Raw genomic sequence first — 16,081 nt, 5'->3', positions numbered from 1 at the left:
GGGGCTCAGAACACACCCCTGGGGGGCTCCAGTGCTGAGAGTGGTGGAGGCTGAGACATGTCCGCCCATCCTTACTGCCTGTGGTCTGCCAGTTAGGAAGTTGGAGATCCACTGACACATAGATGAGCTGAGTCCCAGATGCTCCAGCTTGGTGGTGAGTGTGGAGGGAATTATGGTGTTAAATGCAGAGCTGTAGTCTATGAAGAACATTTTAACATAATGCCCCCTTCTAGTGTCCAAGTGAGTGAGTGATGTGTGGAGGAGATGAGAGATGGCATCGTCTGTGGAACGATTTGGACGGTAAGCGAACTGTAGTGGGTCCAGTGTGTCTGGTAGTGAAGAAATGATGAAGTCTCTGACCAGGCGTTCAAAGCACTTCATCACTACTGAGGTGAGGGCTACAGGGCGATAGTCATTGAGAGAAGCAGGGTGGGGTTTCTTCGGGACAGGAACAATGATGGACTCTTTGAAGCATGTGGGGATCACCGACTGAGATAAAGAGATGTTGAATATCTCAGTGAACACAGGAGCTAGCTGGTATGCGCAGTCTCTTAGGATACGACCTGGGATGCCGTCTGGTCCTGCTGCTTTCCTGGTGTTCACTCTTTTGAAGGCTCTCCTTACTTCATGCTCGGAGATGACGAGCACGTTTCCGGTGCTGGCAGTATCTTCCTGTCTGCAGCCGTTAGCGCCGCTAACACTAGCATTGTTGGAGACCTTAGCTGCAGCCTCGAAGCGAGCATAGAAAGTGTTCAGCTCGTCTGCCAGAGTCACGGCCGCGTTCGTCATACCGGTTGTTGGTGCTTTATAGTCCGTTATTGTCCTTAGTCCCCGCCACAGGCTCCTAGAGTCACTCTGTTGGAGTTGTGACTCTAGTTTCCTCCCGTAGCGCTGCTTCGCCTCTTTCACCGCCCTCCGCACGTTATATGACGCAGCTTTGTACGGGTCCATGTCCCCCGTTGTGAGTCCCATGTTGTAGGCAGCGGTGCGGGATCTCAGAGCGTTGCAGATGGTTTTATCCACCCACGGCTTCTGGTTGGGAAACGTTGTGATAGTCTTTGTCTCCACGGTATTGTTACGGGTCCCAAGGATGAAGACCACGATGACAATATGTTACCTGTAAAAGCAGGTGAAGAGCGGAGTAAGGAAGACACGATGCGTCTCTGCTTTCCTCCAGAACGTGTCTGAGTCTGATTTATTTCACACAAATAAATGCTATAAAACACTAAACATGAGCTTTCAATATACTGTTCAGCTGGTTCCTCATTCACATCAATTACATTTACTTATTTCACAACATCAGTGAAATATACTCTTTTTAACTGGTTCAATTTCTTAAGTTCACACTTCTTTCCATAACAACTACATTCTTTTATCATATCAATAAACACATCACATTGTCTTCTGCAGTGTCTTACTGGCTAAACAGTTATATTCAATAACAGCATTGGTAAATACATTACATTTGTTCCCTCCAGTAATTTACTGGCAAAATCACTATTTAGTGCATCATGAAACACAGCTTGTTTAATTAACCCGTGAATGCCTCTGTTAGCTACACAGAGTTGCTCAGAGTGCTTGTGTTACACTAGCTAATCTACTCAGTCACTTTCAACATAACTATTAACATTCACATCTCACAGAACTGATTCGATTGGAGCATTACAACACGTTTGCACCGAGCATAGGAGCACACTGACTCTGCTTCACGAGCGCTCCACCTAACGAGCGGGCTCGCGGTGCGGTCGCACGGGACACTCCTCTGGTTTTCTCCCGCGTTTACATGTAATTAACTCGGGCGGACCGCCTTAACTCTCTCATTCACGTTAACGTGGGTAACCATGGTAACAATAAACAACATTTTCGGTGCGAGCACCATTTACCGACCTGTAAAAGCAGGTGAAGAGCGGAGTAAGGAAGACACGATGCGTCTCTGCTTTCCTCCAGAACGTGTCTGAGGAAGCAGCGGAAGGTGGGCTCCACTTACTGCACCCCCAAACCCCGGAGCAAGCACCAAAGTTCCGCCCTCACTGCTTTCTAACATAAAATGAATCCCTATTACATGGATTTTCTATCCTCTTAAAGAACTGAAAATAAATACATATAGCAATGAAAAATGTCCCGTTACATGAGTGTTTTACACAAAATAACATTAATGTGGTCATTCCCTCACAGGGGTGCCACACACTCCCCTACAACAAAAGTGGCTCCTGACACTTGAAACAAATTTACACTCCCAATCTCTGTATTCTCGTCAAATCTCGGACAGTGAATAATCAAACCCTTAAATTAAAACTTCAAGCACTTAGGAATGTTTGGTTCTCTAGGATTAAGCAACCACCATAGTTTAGGGCTTCTTCCTAATAACTACATATGGGGTAGAGAAGAGAGATATATGGGACCTGGACGACCGGTGGGCCTTGGAATGAAGATAGGCTTGGTTGTGGGGGCCACAGGGTGGCCGAAGGCACGAGGTAAGTATCTACCATGTTTACAGTGGGCCGTGACTGGTATGTTGGATGACCTAGAGATGAATAGGTGAGCATTTGGCCTGGACGCCTCTGTCGGGTGGATCGCCTCAGTGGGGCAGGTGAGCTAGACTGAGAGTCTCCTACCTGCTCATCACAGCACTCATGTCGAGGTAACTCAGGTTCCACTTCTGACTGAGGCAAGCTAAGGGCTGCCGAACTGTTACTCCCCTCGCGGTCACACTGGTGAGTCTCAACTTCATCTCCATTCTCAGGTGCCATAGGACCCCCTCTTCCTAATGGACCTCCTTCGTGGGCTCCAGCCACCTCTGACAGATTCTCAACAATGTCCTCGGCATCTATCACAGGTGTCCTTCGTCCTGGCTCTTCAAGATCTCTCGGGCTCAGAACAGATCCTCCTTCCAACTGAGCCTGCGTCTGCCTACCCGGTTCCAATCTGTCCTGGCTGACAGCCTGTTTCCCGGAAGGGACGGTTGTTCTGAACTCAGCCTGGATTGGTGGTACCCTCAGCCAGTAGCCACTACCCGGGTCATCATCTGAATCAGAGGTCTCAGCATTTTCTATCCGTCCTTCCCTGTCTTTACCCCTCACTCGAGCATTGGTCTGTTTGTGAGTCGATCTTAAGGTTAGTTTAGTTGGTTGTGGTGGGAACTCTACTGGCAAATCATTGACCAAGAGGAGCAAGTTCCGGTGCAGGGTCCGAGTCCTTCCCTGGTCATTACCCTCTGGATGGACGACATACACTGGGTTATCCGAAGCCTGTTCCTTGACCACATATATCCTGTTCTCCCAGTAGGAGCGTAATTTGCCAGGTCCACCCCGCTCGCCTAAGTTCCTCACCAACACTCTGTCCCCTGGTTTCAGTACCACTCCCCTCACCTTCTGATCATAGTACGACTTCCCCTTAGCACTAGCCGAAAGGCTATTTTTGGTGGCAACCTGATAGGCCTCTGTCATTCTCTTATGCCACTTTTCAGCATACCCCCCGTGCGACACTGGTTCAGTTTCCTCAACCAGGCCCAACAGCAGATCGACCGGAAGGCGGGGGTGACAGCCAAAAAGCAAGAAATGTGGGGAATAACCAGTGGACTCATGACGAGTACAGTTATATGCGTGTACAACCTGTGGGAGATGATCTTTCCATGTTTCCTTTTCTTTGTCTGTCAGGGTACGCAACATCTGCAGCAAGGTGCGGTTGAATCGTTCTGCAGGATTACCCTGGGGGTGGTATGGGGATGTCCGAGAATGACCAACCCCTGAGAGCTGCCCAAGAGTTCGGAAGAGCTCATTTTCGAACTCTCGCCCCTGATCGTGATGGAGTTTGTTGGGGAACCCGAAGCGAGGTATAAAATCATTGTAGATCCGCTCGGCTGCAGTCCGCCCGGATTTGTTCTTGGTCGGGTAGGCCTGAGCGAACCGTGTAAAGTGGTCGACCACCACCAAAATGTATTCATACCCGCCTTTGCTTTTCTCAAGATGTAGGTAGTCTATACAGACAAGTTCAAGTGGTGAGTTGGACTTCAGGTTGCCCATGGGTGCACGCACATGAACTGTGGGTTTCTTTTGTTTAATGCAACAGCATTTCTTAGTGACGTAGTCCTCTATGCACCTCTTCATGTGAGGCCAATAGAACCTCTCTCGTGCGAGATGAAGGACCCTCTCAGTACCGACATGACCCATCTGGTCATGAAGATGTTTCAAGACCATAGGCTGGTACAGGAGAGGTAGGACTAGTTGTTTCCGTTCGGGTGTTCGTCTGTACAAGATTCCACTTTCGAGGTGTAATCGGTCCCACTCGCGGAGGAGTTTACAAGCAGATCCTTCTAACGACCTCCTGATACTCTCACTGAGTCTGACATTAGACTCTTTAAGTCTGATGACCTCCTTCATCGTGGGGTCATCCCTTTGTGCCTGCATCAGGTCATCAGGTTTGACTTCCTGGAGAGCCGCGCCTGGCTGCAGCATGACATCCTGGGAGGAAGCTAAAAGGACAGCCGCCCACGCAACTTCTTTCTGCTGGGCTACTCTTGCTCCCTCCCAAGCCGCTCTCACCACCTCATGTGACAGCTCTTCGGTGCACACTGACGCAAGGTTGTTCACATCCAGAGGAACGCGGGACAGCGTGTCGGCATCTATGTTTGTTTTTCCTGGCCTGTATTTGATGCTAAATCGGAAATCAGACAATTCCCCAACCCATCGATGACCAACTGCGTTCAGCTTAGCTGTGCTCATGATATACGTAAGCGGGTTATTGTCTGTGTAAATGGTGAAGTGTGGTGCATAGAACAGATAATCTCTGAACTTTTAACACACCGCCCATTTAAGAGCCAGGAACTCCAACTTGCCACTGTGCAGGTGGTAGTTCCGTTCAGCAGGCGACAGGGTTCGTGACCCATAGCCAATGGCGCGCAACTTCCCGCCCTGCTGTTGGTAGAGTACAGCGCCCAGTCCCTGCTCGGATGCATCAGTGTGCAAAACAAAGGGTTGGTCAAAGTCTGGATATGCTAGCACTGGAGGATGGACTAGCATGTCGACCAGTTGTTCCAGTACCCTCTGATGCTCAGGAGTCCAGTCTATGGGCGCCCTTGATGGCATTTGAGGCCCTTTGGTTTTACTCTGATGGCTACGAGTGGGCCGTTCTGAAGACTTGCTCTGGAGTAGCTCGTACAGTGGCTGAGCTATCCTCGAAAAGTTCTGTATGAAAGAGCGATAGTAGCTAAGGAAGCCCAGGACCCGCCTCAGATCACCCACCGTCTGCGGTGACTTGGTCTTCAGGGCCAAGACAGCCTCCAGATCCTTTGGGTCAATCCTGACGCCCTCAGCGCTAACTAAGCGCCCCACGTAACGAACTTCTGCTTTAAAAAGCTCACACTTCTCAGGCCGCAGCTTCACACCGTGGACCTGTAGGACCTGAAGAACTTTGCGGACCACCTCGACATGGGCTTCAAAAGACTGTGAGTAACAGAGGATGTCGTCAAGGTATGGTACGCAACAGTCATCCCTCAGCGAACCTAAGATCTCTTCCATACTTCTCTGGAAGGCGGCGGGTGCATTAGTGAGCCCAAACGGGATTCTCACCCATTCGTATAGGCCCCAGGGTGTGGTGAAGGCGGTGAGATGGCGGGAGCCTTCATCCACAAACCCCTGGTGGTAAGCCTTGCCTTGATCAAGGATGCTGAACCAGGAGTATCCCCCTAAGGTGTCAAGCAGGTCGCGTATCCGAGGTAGTGGGTGTCGGTCCGGAACAGTTTTCTGGTTCAATAGACGGTAGTCTATGCAAAGACGGAGTGAACCGTCTTTCTTCCGTACACACACGATGGGAGCAGCATAAGAGGACTTGGATCTTACTATCCATCCCTTCACCAGGAGGTCTTGCACGTACTCTTTAACCTCCCGTAGCAGCGGCTTAGGTATGGAAGTATATGCTCTCTGCACTGGTATGTCATCCTTTAGGTTTATCACCATTTTCAGATCAGGATTACAACCAATATCATTCCCATCCCTCGCAAAGGCCCTGCACTCGTCGAACAACATTCTCTCCACAATCTCTTTTTGTTCCTCCTCCAAATGTTCAAGGTTCACTGGCGGATGCCATGACGTTGGGAGAGGTTCAGCTGGCTCCACCGTTACCTCGCGAACTGTTACGGTAGGTTGGGACTCGTTTGGGGCCTCGGCCTCCACAATACGTTCAACCGGCTGTAGGGTGCCCAGGGCAGTCTTCCTCGTCAAGGTGATATCATGTTTGGTGTCGTTACTCAGGGCAATGGCGACGTACGGCTTAGCTGGATTCTGTATTTCAACTAACCCCGTCCAAACATCCAACTGCTCTAGGGCCTGATTACCCTCATCAGCCTCAAACAGCACCAAACAATCAGGTGGATTCATGAATGATGGAACCCGGCACTTTACCCAGGTGACCTGTCCAGCAGGGATAATCACATCCCTTTCACCTGTTCTCAAGCGCCCTTGCTTCATGTTTGGCTCTGCTGTCTGGATGAAGCTTACGACCACCTCAGCTTTCTCAGGGGGAAGACAGATGGCATTGCACAGCAAGGTAACAAGAGTAGGTATCAACCGCTCTGGTTGCCCCTCAATGATCTGTTCCAAGACATTGAAACCGATCAATGGTTTGTCCATTGGCAAAGTACTGACGAGGACCGGAGTACTGACGGAGAGGCTGGGGTCTTCACCCCCCGGTAAGTTGATCATGATGGATACCCAGCCATCAAATGGTATGGTTTCCCCATTGACTGCGCACACTTTCAACTCATCAATTTCCTCGATGATCTCTGACAGAGGTCGCATGACTAAGTCAGGCAAGTATCTGTCTTTCCAATCTCGACTTATGATGCTAACTTGAGCACCTGTGTCAAGTAGTGCTTTCACTGCTAAGCCATTCAAATTACACTGTATGAGGGCTTTCTTACCGATTAGCTTAGCAACTGCCCCACGTTTAGTGTGGGGTGTCATAACACCAGACGTAGCGAGTGCCTCACCCTGCTGCCGGTTAACTCCTGATGTGACTGGTGAGAGGAGACTGGGTTTGCTACTGTTAAGGCTAGGTTGGGTCCTCACCTCCCTTAAGCGCTCACTGTGGGGCTCTCTTTTGGACTCGGTCACTGGGCGCCCCGCTGCAGAGACCGGTTCACGTTTCCCTGGTTCTTAGATTTTTTTAAGCAGCCAACCGCCCTGTGACCCTCTTCCCCACAGATGAAGCAATGGCAACAATCTGGACGGTTCTGTTCAACACAGTTTGGACACCCAAAGGTTTTGTCTTTTCTGTTTCTTGACCTGTTTTGTGAGTATGGGTTCGCTAGGTCTGAGGCTCGTGCTAGAGTCTGTTGTCTCATTGCCTCCACCAGCCCAGCGAGCTCATTAACTTTAGCTGTGAGTTCTTTAATCGGGTCAGTCTTAGTTATGTCAACTGGTCGGTCTTGCTTACTACATTCCTGGATGGTGTTGAGCTCAGACTGAGCACTATGTGCGTTAGTTGTGTTCTGTCGACGGGACGAGCCTATTCTCTTTTGCCTCTCACTTTCCTCACTAGTGATTCTCATTATGTGGCGCAAAATTGTTTCATCACTCACCTCTCCGCTTGACAACAGAGGTTTTAACTCTCGCCTAATGTCACTGTGCTTATACCCAAGCCCCTGGTAGACTGAGTGCAAGAAAACATCCTGAACAGTAGCTGGACTGTACTTTATGCCTGCATCAGACATTTTGGATGTGAAGAGGACCCGCTGCTTCAACCCTATCACCCGGTAGAGAAACTGCTGTGGTGTCTCACTCTCGTCTTGTCTGGCACACATTAATTCCTGAAAGAGTTCTGTACTATTTTTCTCTCTCAGGTGGGCCTGGAGGAACCCCTTCAGTTCAAGTACAGTCAAATCGTCTTTATTGATTAGCATATCTTTAAAAGTTCCAGGCTTTATTATCCTGAGCACTCCACGAACTATCTCTGCGTCAGGGAAGCCTTCTCTAATCCCCTCATCCATCTGTTTGCAAATGTTGTTGTAGCTAATGTTGGATGAATGGTCACCAACTTGACCCCCTTGTACTCTAAATTCTCTTCTCTGGAGATAAGAGAGGTCTCTCAGAGAGATCATCCCCTCACGAGTGGGCTGGGCCCGTGACTGCCCGGGTGGGTTGGGTTGAAATGGGTCGCTCTGTGTTAGGTTAGCTTGAACTAGCAAACCTGTTGGCTGTCGAGGTGACTGTTCAGTGGGGACCATTACACTTTGTCTCAGTTTTTTACCAAGCGCCTCATAGCTATTTAACATCTCCTGCAGCTCAGTGTTAGTGATATCAGAGATAGAGCTAGCTAGGCCAGTCAGACTAGTTGTACCTGCAACTGGCGGCCGGTTAACCATGTTAGCTATCGTGGTCACCGGAACAGGTTGCGTAGGACTATCACCCATGCCACTTGAGGGGTGAGCTGGTTGCAGAGTTTGTGTAAGTGTCTGTGTAACGGGTGAATCTGCGTACTCACTATCATCACATACTTGTCGATTTTCAATCACATCATCAATGAAGTCCTTTAACATTAACAAGTCCACCATCCCACCATCTTCTGCCTCAAGCAGTGGCTTACTGTACATGAAAGAACTGATGTGGTCAAAGCAGCCCTCCTGGTCTGTTGCGTCGAGCTCTGGCTGACCCGGGTCCGCTGGACCCACCTTCTTAGCGATCTTGTAGAGTTCTCCCACTGACAGGGTGAGTAGGCTTCTCCTAATGTCCCACACTAGGCTCTTCCTCCCTCCCTCGGCCATGGCTGCAACTCCTTGCTGTCCCTCTCAATGGGCCACTCAGCACGACGATGGATCAGTCTCGGCTCCAACTCTCAGCTCGCTCAGCCAGCATCAGCTCGCGTCCTGGTCCCAGATGTCATTTATGGATCAGCCCCGACCACAAGGTGGCGCCGATCCCGGACGAGCCCCCAAGATTTGTTACGGGTCCCAAGGATGAAGACCACGATGACAATATGTTACCTGTAAAAGCAGGTGAAGAGCGGAGTAAGGAAGACACGATGCGTCTCTGCTTTCCTCCAGAACGTGTCTGAGTCTGATTTATTTCACACAAATAAATGCTATAAAACACTAAACATGAGCTTTCAATATACTGTTCAGCTGGTTCCTCATTCACATCAATTACATTTACTTATTTCACAACATCAGTGAAATATACTCTTTTTAACTGGTTCAGTTTCTTAAGTTCACACTTCTTTCCATAACAACTACATTCTTTTATCATATCAATAAACACATCACATTGTCTTCTGCAGTGTCTTACTGGCTAAACAGTTATATTCAATAACAGCATTGGTAAATACATTACATTTGTTCCCTCCAGTAATTTACTGGCAAAATCACTATTTAGTGCATCATGAAACACAGCTTGTTTAATTAACCCGTGAATGCCTCTGTTAGCTACACAGAGTTGCTCAGAGTGCTTGTGTTACACTAGCTAATCTACTCAGTCACTTTCAACATAACTATTAACATTCACATCTCACAGAACTGATTCGATTGGAGCATTACAACACGTTTGCACCGAGCATAGGAGCGCACTGACTCTGCTTCACGAGCGCTCCACCTAACGAGCGGGCTCGCGGTGCGGTCGCACGGGACACTCCTCTGGTTTTCTCCCGCGTTTACATGTAATTAACTCGGGCGGACCGCCTTAACTCTCTCATTCACGTTAACGTGGGTAACCATGGTAACAATAAACAACATTTTCGGTGCGAGCACCATTTACCGACCTGTAAAAGCAGGTGAAGAGCGGAGTAAGGAAGACACGATGCGTCTCTGCTTTCCTCCAGAACGTGTCTGAGGAAGCAGCGGAAGGTGGGCTCCACTTACTGCACCCCCAAACCCCGGAGCAAGCACCAAAGTTCCGCCCTCACTGCTTTCTAACATAAAATGAATCCCTATTACATGGATTTTCTATCCTCTTAAAGAACTGAAAATAAATACATATAGCAATGAAAAATGTCCCGTTACATGAGTGTTTTACACAAAATAACATTAATGTGGTCATTCCCTCACAGGGGTGCCACAGTATCATCCGCTAGTTTCCCGATGAATCCCACAACCACTTCCGTAAACACGTTGACGTCATCGTCGGAGCTGTTTCTGAACATGCCCCAGTCTGCGTCATCGAGTGCGTCCTGTAACGTGGCCACCGATTGATCCGTCCAGCGCGCGACCTTCCTCTGAACCGGAACTTCCTGTTTCAGCCTTTGTTTGTATTTTGGCATGAGGAAGATGGCGGCGTGATCAGATTTGCCAAACGGAGGGCAGGATTGTGCCTTGTAGCCGTCCTTGACCGTCCTTGAATATATTCAGAGAATATATTACGCGTTTCGTATCGAGCTGAAAAGGAACACAGTTAGTCCCGTACTTCAGCTAGAATGGAGAAAGACACAAGGCTGGAATTCTGCGTCTTTACGCTGTCAGCTGCCTCTTCTTCTCTCAATCTCTCCCCCTCCCTCTCCTGTTGCTACTTCAATCATGAAACTGATCAATGATCAGCTGATCAGCTTTTCTCTCTTGTTTGTTTATCCCCCACTTTGCGCCAGAAAGAGGAAACCAGCGGATGTCACGGTAAACAACAGCAGCACATTTAAGCTTGATCAGCTGCTGTTAGAATTTATTTAATATTACTTTCTAGTATCAGCTGATTTTTGTTGGAACCACAGCCGTAAAAGCTGCTGGTCATGATATCGGTTTGGATATCTGGTGAGAGGGAAACATGAAGATGAAACCAGGAGATGTTCTTACTGAATCATCAGAGCTGAACAGGTGATGGAGAAACGGGTTTACCTTTTAGGTGACATGAATGAGTTGAAGGGAAGTTATGAAGTGTTTCTGAGAGACAAATGACACCAGGATCCTTTTTTTACGTAGCTGACAGCTGGTAACTGTGCAGGGGCAGGTGTAGCAAAGTTTTGTCGGGGGCCAGTTAGGGCATTAACAGGGAAAGGGGGGCACAAAGAAATACTTTTCTTTCTTATTCTTATTTAAAATGTCTAGCTTTTATTAAATAATTATCTGAATCTTACAACCAAAGTTTTTATCTGATGTAAAATGTATAGAAATCATACATATACCAACAAGACAGTGTACAGTGGCTTGCAAAAGTATTCGCCGCCCTTGAACTTTCCCACATTTTGTCACATTACAGCCACAAACATGAATCAGTTTTATTGGAATTCCACGTGAAAGACCAATACAAAGTGGTGTACACGTGAGAAGTGGAACAAAAATCATACATGATACCAAACATTTTTTACAAATAAATAACTGAAAAGTGGGGTGTGCGTAATTATTCAGCCCCCTGAGTCAATACTTTGTAGAACCACCTTTTGCTGCAATTACAGCTGCCAGTCTTTTAGGGTATGTCTCTACCAGCTTTGCACATCTAGAGACTGAAATCCTTGCCCATTCTTCTTTGCAAAACAGCTCCAGCTCAGTCAGATTAGATGGACAGCGTTTGTGAACAGCAGTTTTCAGATCTTGCCACAGATTCTCGATTGGATTTAGATCTGGACTTTGACTGGGCCATTCTAACACGTGGATATGTTTTGTTTTAAACCATTCCATTGTTGCCCTGGCTTTATGTCTAGGGTCGTTGTCCTGCTGGAAGGTGAACCTCCGCCACAGTCTCAAGTCTTTTGCAGACTCGAAGAGGTTTTCTTCTAAGATTGCCCTGTATTTGGCTCCATCCATCTTCCCATCAACTCTGACCAGCTTCCCTGTCCCTGCTGAAGAGAAGCACCCCCAGAGCATGATGCTACCTCCACCATATTTGACAGTGGGGATGGTGTGTTCAGAGTGATGTGCAGTGTTAGTTTTCCGCCACACATAGCGTTTTGCATTTTGGCCAAAAAGTTCCATTTTGGTCTCATCTGACCAGAGCACCTTTTTCCACATGTTTGCTGTGTTCCCCACATGGCTTGTGGCAAACTGCAAACGGGACTTCTTATGGTTTTCTGTTAACAATGGCTTTCTTCTTGCCACTCTTCCATAAAGGCCAACTTTGTGCAGTGCATGACTAATAGTTGTCCTATGGACAGATTCCCCCACCTGAGCTGTAGATCTCTGCAGCTCGTCCATAGTCACCATGGGCCTCTTGGTTGCATTTCTGATCAGCGCTCTCCTTGTTCGGCCTGTGAGTTTAGGTGGACGGCCTTGTCTTGGTAGGTTTACAGTTGTGCCATACTCCTTCCATTTCTGAATGATCGCTTGAACAGTGGTCCGTGGGATGTTCAAGGCTTGGGAAATCTTTTTGTAGCCTAAGCCTGCTTTAAATTTCTCAATAACTTTATTCCTGACCTGTCTGGTGTGTTCTTTGGACTTCATGGTGTTGTTGCTCCCAATATTCTCTTAGACAACCTCTGAGGCCGTCACAGAGCAGCTGTATTTGCACTGACATTAGATTACACATAGGTGCACTCTTTTTAGTCATTAGCACTCATCAGGCAATGTCTATGGGCAACTGACTGCACTCAAACCAAAGGGGGCTGAATAATTACGCACACCCCACTTTTCAGTTATTTATTTGTAAAAAATGTTTAGAATCATGTATGATTTTCGCTCCACTTCCCAAGTGTAGACCACTTTGGTCTTTCACATGGAATTCCAATAAAACTGATTCATGTTTGTAGCTGTAATGTGACAAAATGTGGAAAAGTTCAAGGGGGCCGAATACTTTTGCAAGCCACTGTGCATCACTGACACAACAGCGTTTGTTTTCATTCGAAGGCTTTATGGCTTTTCCGATAATACCTGGTGGGCCGGTCTCTAGTTAAAATGCCGGGGATATTTTTTGTCCCAGTCCAGCACTGGGCACGACACGCAGTGAATTAATCTGAGAGGGTGCATTAAAAAATAAATGGCCGGCCAGCGGTGCACATCAGAAATTAGCTCGCATAGACACATTAGTTGTGCCGCTTCTTAATGAAAGTATCTTAGCTAACAACCCCAACTACCAGATTCAACTTGTAATTGGCTAAAAATAACTTAGCCTACCTGTGAGAGGGACGTTGGTAGCTGGTAGTTTTTTCAAGCGATGTTGAAATTTCCACATTCCGACACTTCAAATGCTTCAGGAGCTCCCTGCTCAGCGCAGCATCAAACCAGAAAGCTTTAATGAGCAGTCTCGCATTAACTGGCTGAGTTAATGGCAGTTAATGCGACATCGAAATGCAGCTGATTGAACTGAAAAACTCGACCCTGTGGGGGTCAACGTTTGCAGAACTACGAACGCAGCTGGAATCGAAAGCTGTGCGACATCACTACCTGACAAGTTTAACTGTCTTCAGAACTTTGCAGAGGACTTATAGACAGTATTTGGTTCTACATATCTATGTGAGCAGATTTTCTCTCACACGAAGAGTGTCCTCACGTAGCCGTCTGAATGCTGGACACTCGGAGACCAGAGATCACGTTAAAATGTGTATCTCTGTTTTAACAAACATGCCACAATGGCCCAGTTTTTGTTTTTTTTTATCATTGTTGTGAGGAGACCATAAATAGCACTTGCATTTTCTGTTGTACAGTTCCTTTGCTGTTATGGAGTTCTTGTTATGGATAAAAAGTGTCTTTTTTTTTGTTTCGAAATAGCTGATAACTATTTGCTGATAGCTGCCAACATCTGCGAACAAATATAATTCTATAAAGTTGTTCTATATAGTGTGTAACTGTTAATATAGAGCGTTATTAAATTTATTGCTAATGCAATCATATGGCGCATTGACTTCTGAGGAAATTTTAGATGGCACTCATCATCAGAAAGGTTGCCAACCCCTGTTCTAAATGGTCCACTCATGCCTAGCAGATAAGCTCTGTGGAGAGACTAGCCACTGAAGCCACTGCAGTCTACTTCTACAGGTCTTCCCAGGGAAACTCCCGGTGTTAAGAGCTGTTTAGAGATCTCTGAAGAATCACAATATCTGGGTGCAAAGATGTTTCTGCGATGTGTGCTCAAAACTTCCGTTGTTTGCTGATATCAGCCATTAGCTGTCAAACCTGCACAGTGAAAAGTAGGCCTGCAGCAGCTGTAGGTTGTTGTTTTAGCTGCTACCCTACCTTGACAAAGGTTAACTGCTAAATGGGCAGTGAGGTTTTCTTTCTTCCAAGTCTTGTTAAAAATTCTACATTTTGCATCAGTCTTCTCTCTTGTGGCGTGAGCTGACCTTTTTTGCCGTTAGCAAACTCACATTTCTTAAAATGTCTGTTCTAATGCATTTACAGTGAAGCTGCATTCATTTGCACACATATAAAATAATTTTGGTCATAATTTTGTTTATTCAGTAACAGAATTTTAATTTTGATTTTCCAGGTGAAAAAAGGCCTGGATGAATTTATATTCAACTTTTTCTTTTTGCGGTACCTGATGGATTCAGATGGACAGATGTGGCACTGCAGCCAGAACCACTGGTATATCATTGAATTACTAGAACCCACAAATGATCAGACCACCAGATTGGTATGTGGAAATTTTACTTTTTGAGCAGTGTTTATCATATGAAATACTACTACATAATTTTGTTGGTTTAATTTAGGGATTTTATTATCGTGTCCTTTTAAATGAAAAATTTTGATAAAGCAGATTTTTAAATAATTAGCACAATATTCAAGTACATAATGCCAGACTTTTAGCGTTTAGTTTCAGCTGCAGGAAGGAAATATTGTAACTGGTAAATTATGACATACAGTCAGTGTCAGGTTCAATTTCTTCAGAAGGAAGTTACAGGAGAAATATCTGTCTTTTAAAAAGATTTAATTTGCTACGGCAATTAGAATTACAAGTTTACAGCGCTGAAACTTTCTGTGAACACAGCCATCTATCTTCACAGGATGACCCTGGATTGGGCTGTACAGGTTTTTATACCCCAACAATAACACAATATTATTATGACTGTCTTCTTTCTGGAACCATGCTGGTGTCTCTATTTGACCTCCTCTTCACTCACCCGCTCACTCCCGACCTCTTTATCTGCTTGAGAAAAGAAAAACACCCCCCTGCCTAGCCTTGATCATTTTAATAGTACCCTACTACTACTGATCCTATATATCTAGTTCGGGACTCCCTTTGGCCCAGAGAATATCCTTCTATTATCTACTGTGACTTGCAAGCATGCAGCAAAAAAGACCCTCTGCGCTACTACATTAATTCTCAATATTTCAGCCCAGACATACCGCTGGGCGAGGATTTTGACCATCAAAACACGGAGCGCCAACTCGTTTATGAGCACATTGCGTTATGTATATAAAATAATAAAAACAGCTTTATTTAATCATTTTAAACTCCAACATCCGGGAAAAAATTAAGTTTGCCCACTAAAAAAAACTCATCAGTCTATTATTTCAATTCTAGGTTTATTTCAACAGTGAGAGACAGAACAATAACAACAAACTCCAGAAAAATGCATGTCAAAAGAGTTGTGAATTAATTAGCATTTTCTTGAAGGAAATAAGTATTTGATTCCTTTACAAAATGTGCTTTAGTACTTGGTGGCAAAACCTTTTTTGGCAATCACAGAGGTCAGACATGTCTTGTAGTTGGCCAAGTTTTGCACACAATTCGGGGGGGATTTTGTCACACTCCACTTTGCAGAACCTCACCAAGTCATTAACGCTTCATGACTGTTGTTTGGCAACTCGAACCTGCAGTTTCTTCTACAGATTTTCGATAAAAAATTTCGATAAAAGATTTTTAAATAAAAAAAGCACTTTCACCCAGCCATCCTCTGAATCACTGAGATGTTCAGTAGCAAACTTCAAACGGGCCTTTGCATGTGGTTTCTTGAGCACGGGGACCTTGTGGGCACCTCAGGATTTCAGTCCTTCATGGTGTAGTGTGTTACCAACTCTTTTCCTGGTGACTATGGGCCCATCTGCCTTGAGCTCATTGGCAAGATCCTCCTGAGAAGTTCTGGGCTGGTTCCACATCATTATCATTATCATTGAAAGTCCACGAAGTGAGATCTTGCATGGAGCTCCAAACCAAAGGAACTCCAGGCACTTATTTTATGGTTTTTGTTAGTGGGCAAACTTACAAAACATTAGGGGTTCAATTAATTTTTCCCT

The 16,081-nt window shown here is 46.2% G+C and overlaps 1 pseudogene across 1 annotated transcript in view; it reads left to right on the top strand.

Annotated features, from left to right (window-relative positions):
- LOC146692839 (E3 ubiquitin-protein ligase rnf213-alpha-like) overlaps nucleotides 1–16,081 on the top strand; it is a 42,688-nt pseudogene that overhangs the window by 20,121 nt on the left and 6,486 nt on the right. The window contains exon 11 of the transcript XR_014915379.1: nucleotides 14,331–14,504. The product of XR_014915379.1 is annotated as an E3 ubiquitin-protein ligase rnf213-alpha-like (transcript). The remainder of the gene's footprint in view (nucleotides 1–14,330; nucleotides 14,505–16,081) is intronic.

This window comes from Copadichromis virginalis, linkage group LG15 (assembly GCF_057382275.1).
Source record: "Copadichromis virginalis isolate Kocher_CV1m ecotype Utaka linkage group LG15, C_Virginalis_male_GT1.1, whole genome shotgun sequence".
Lineage (NCBI taxonomy): Eukaryota > Metazoa > Chordata > Actinopteri > Cichliformes > Cichlidae > Copadichromis > Copadichromis virginalis.
The sequence above is the reverse complement of the archived record's forward strand: the minus strand, read 5'-3'. Positions and strand labels throughout refer to the sequence as shown.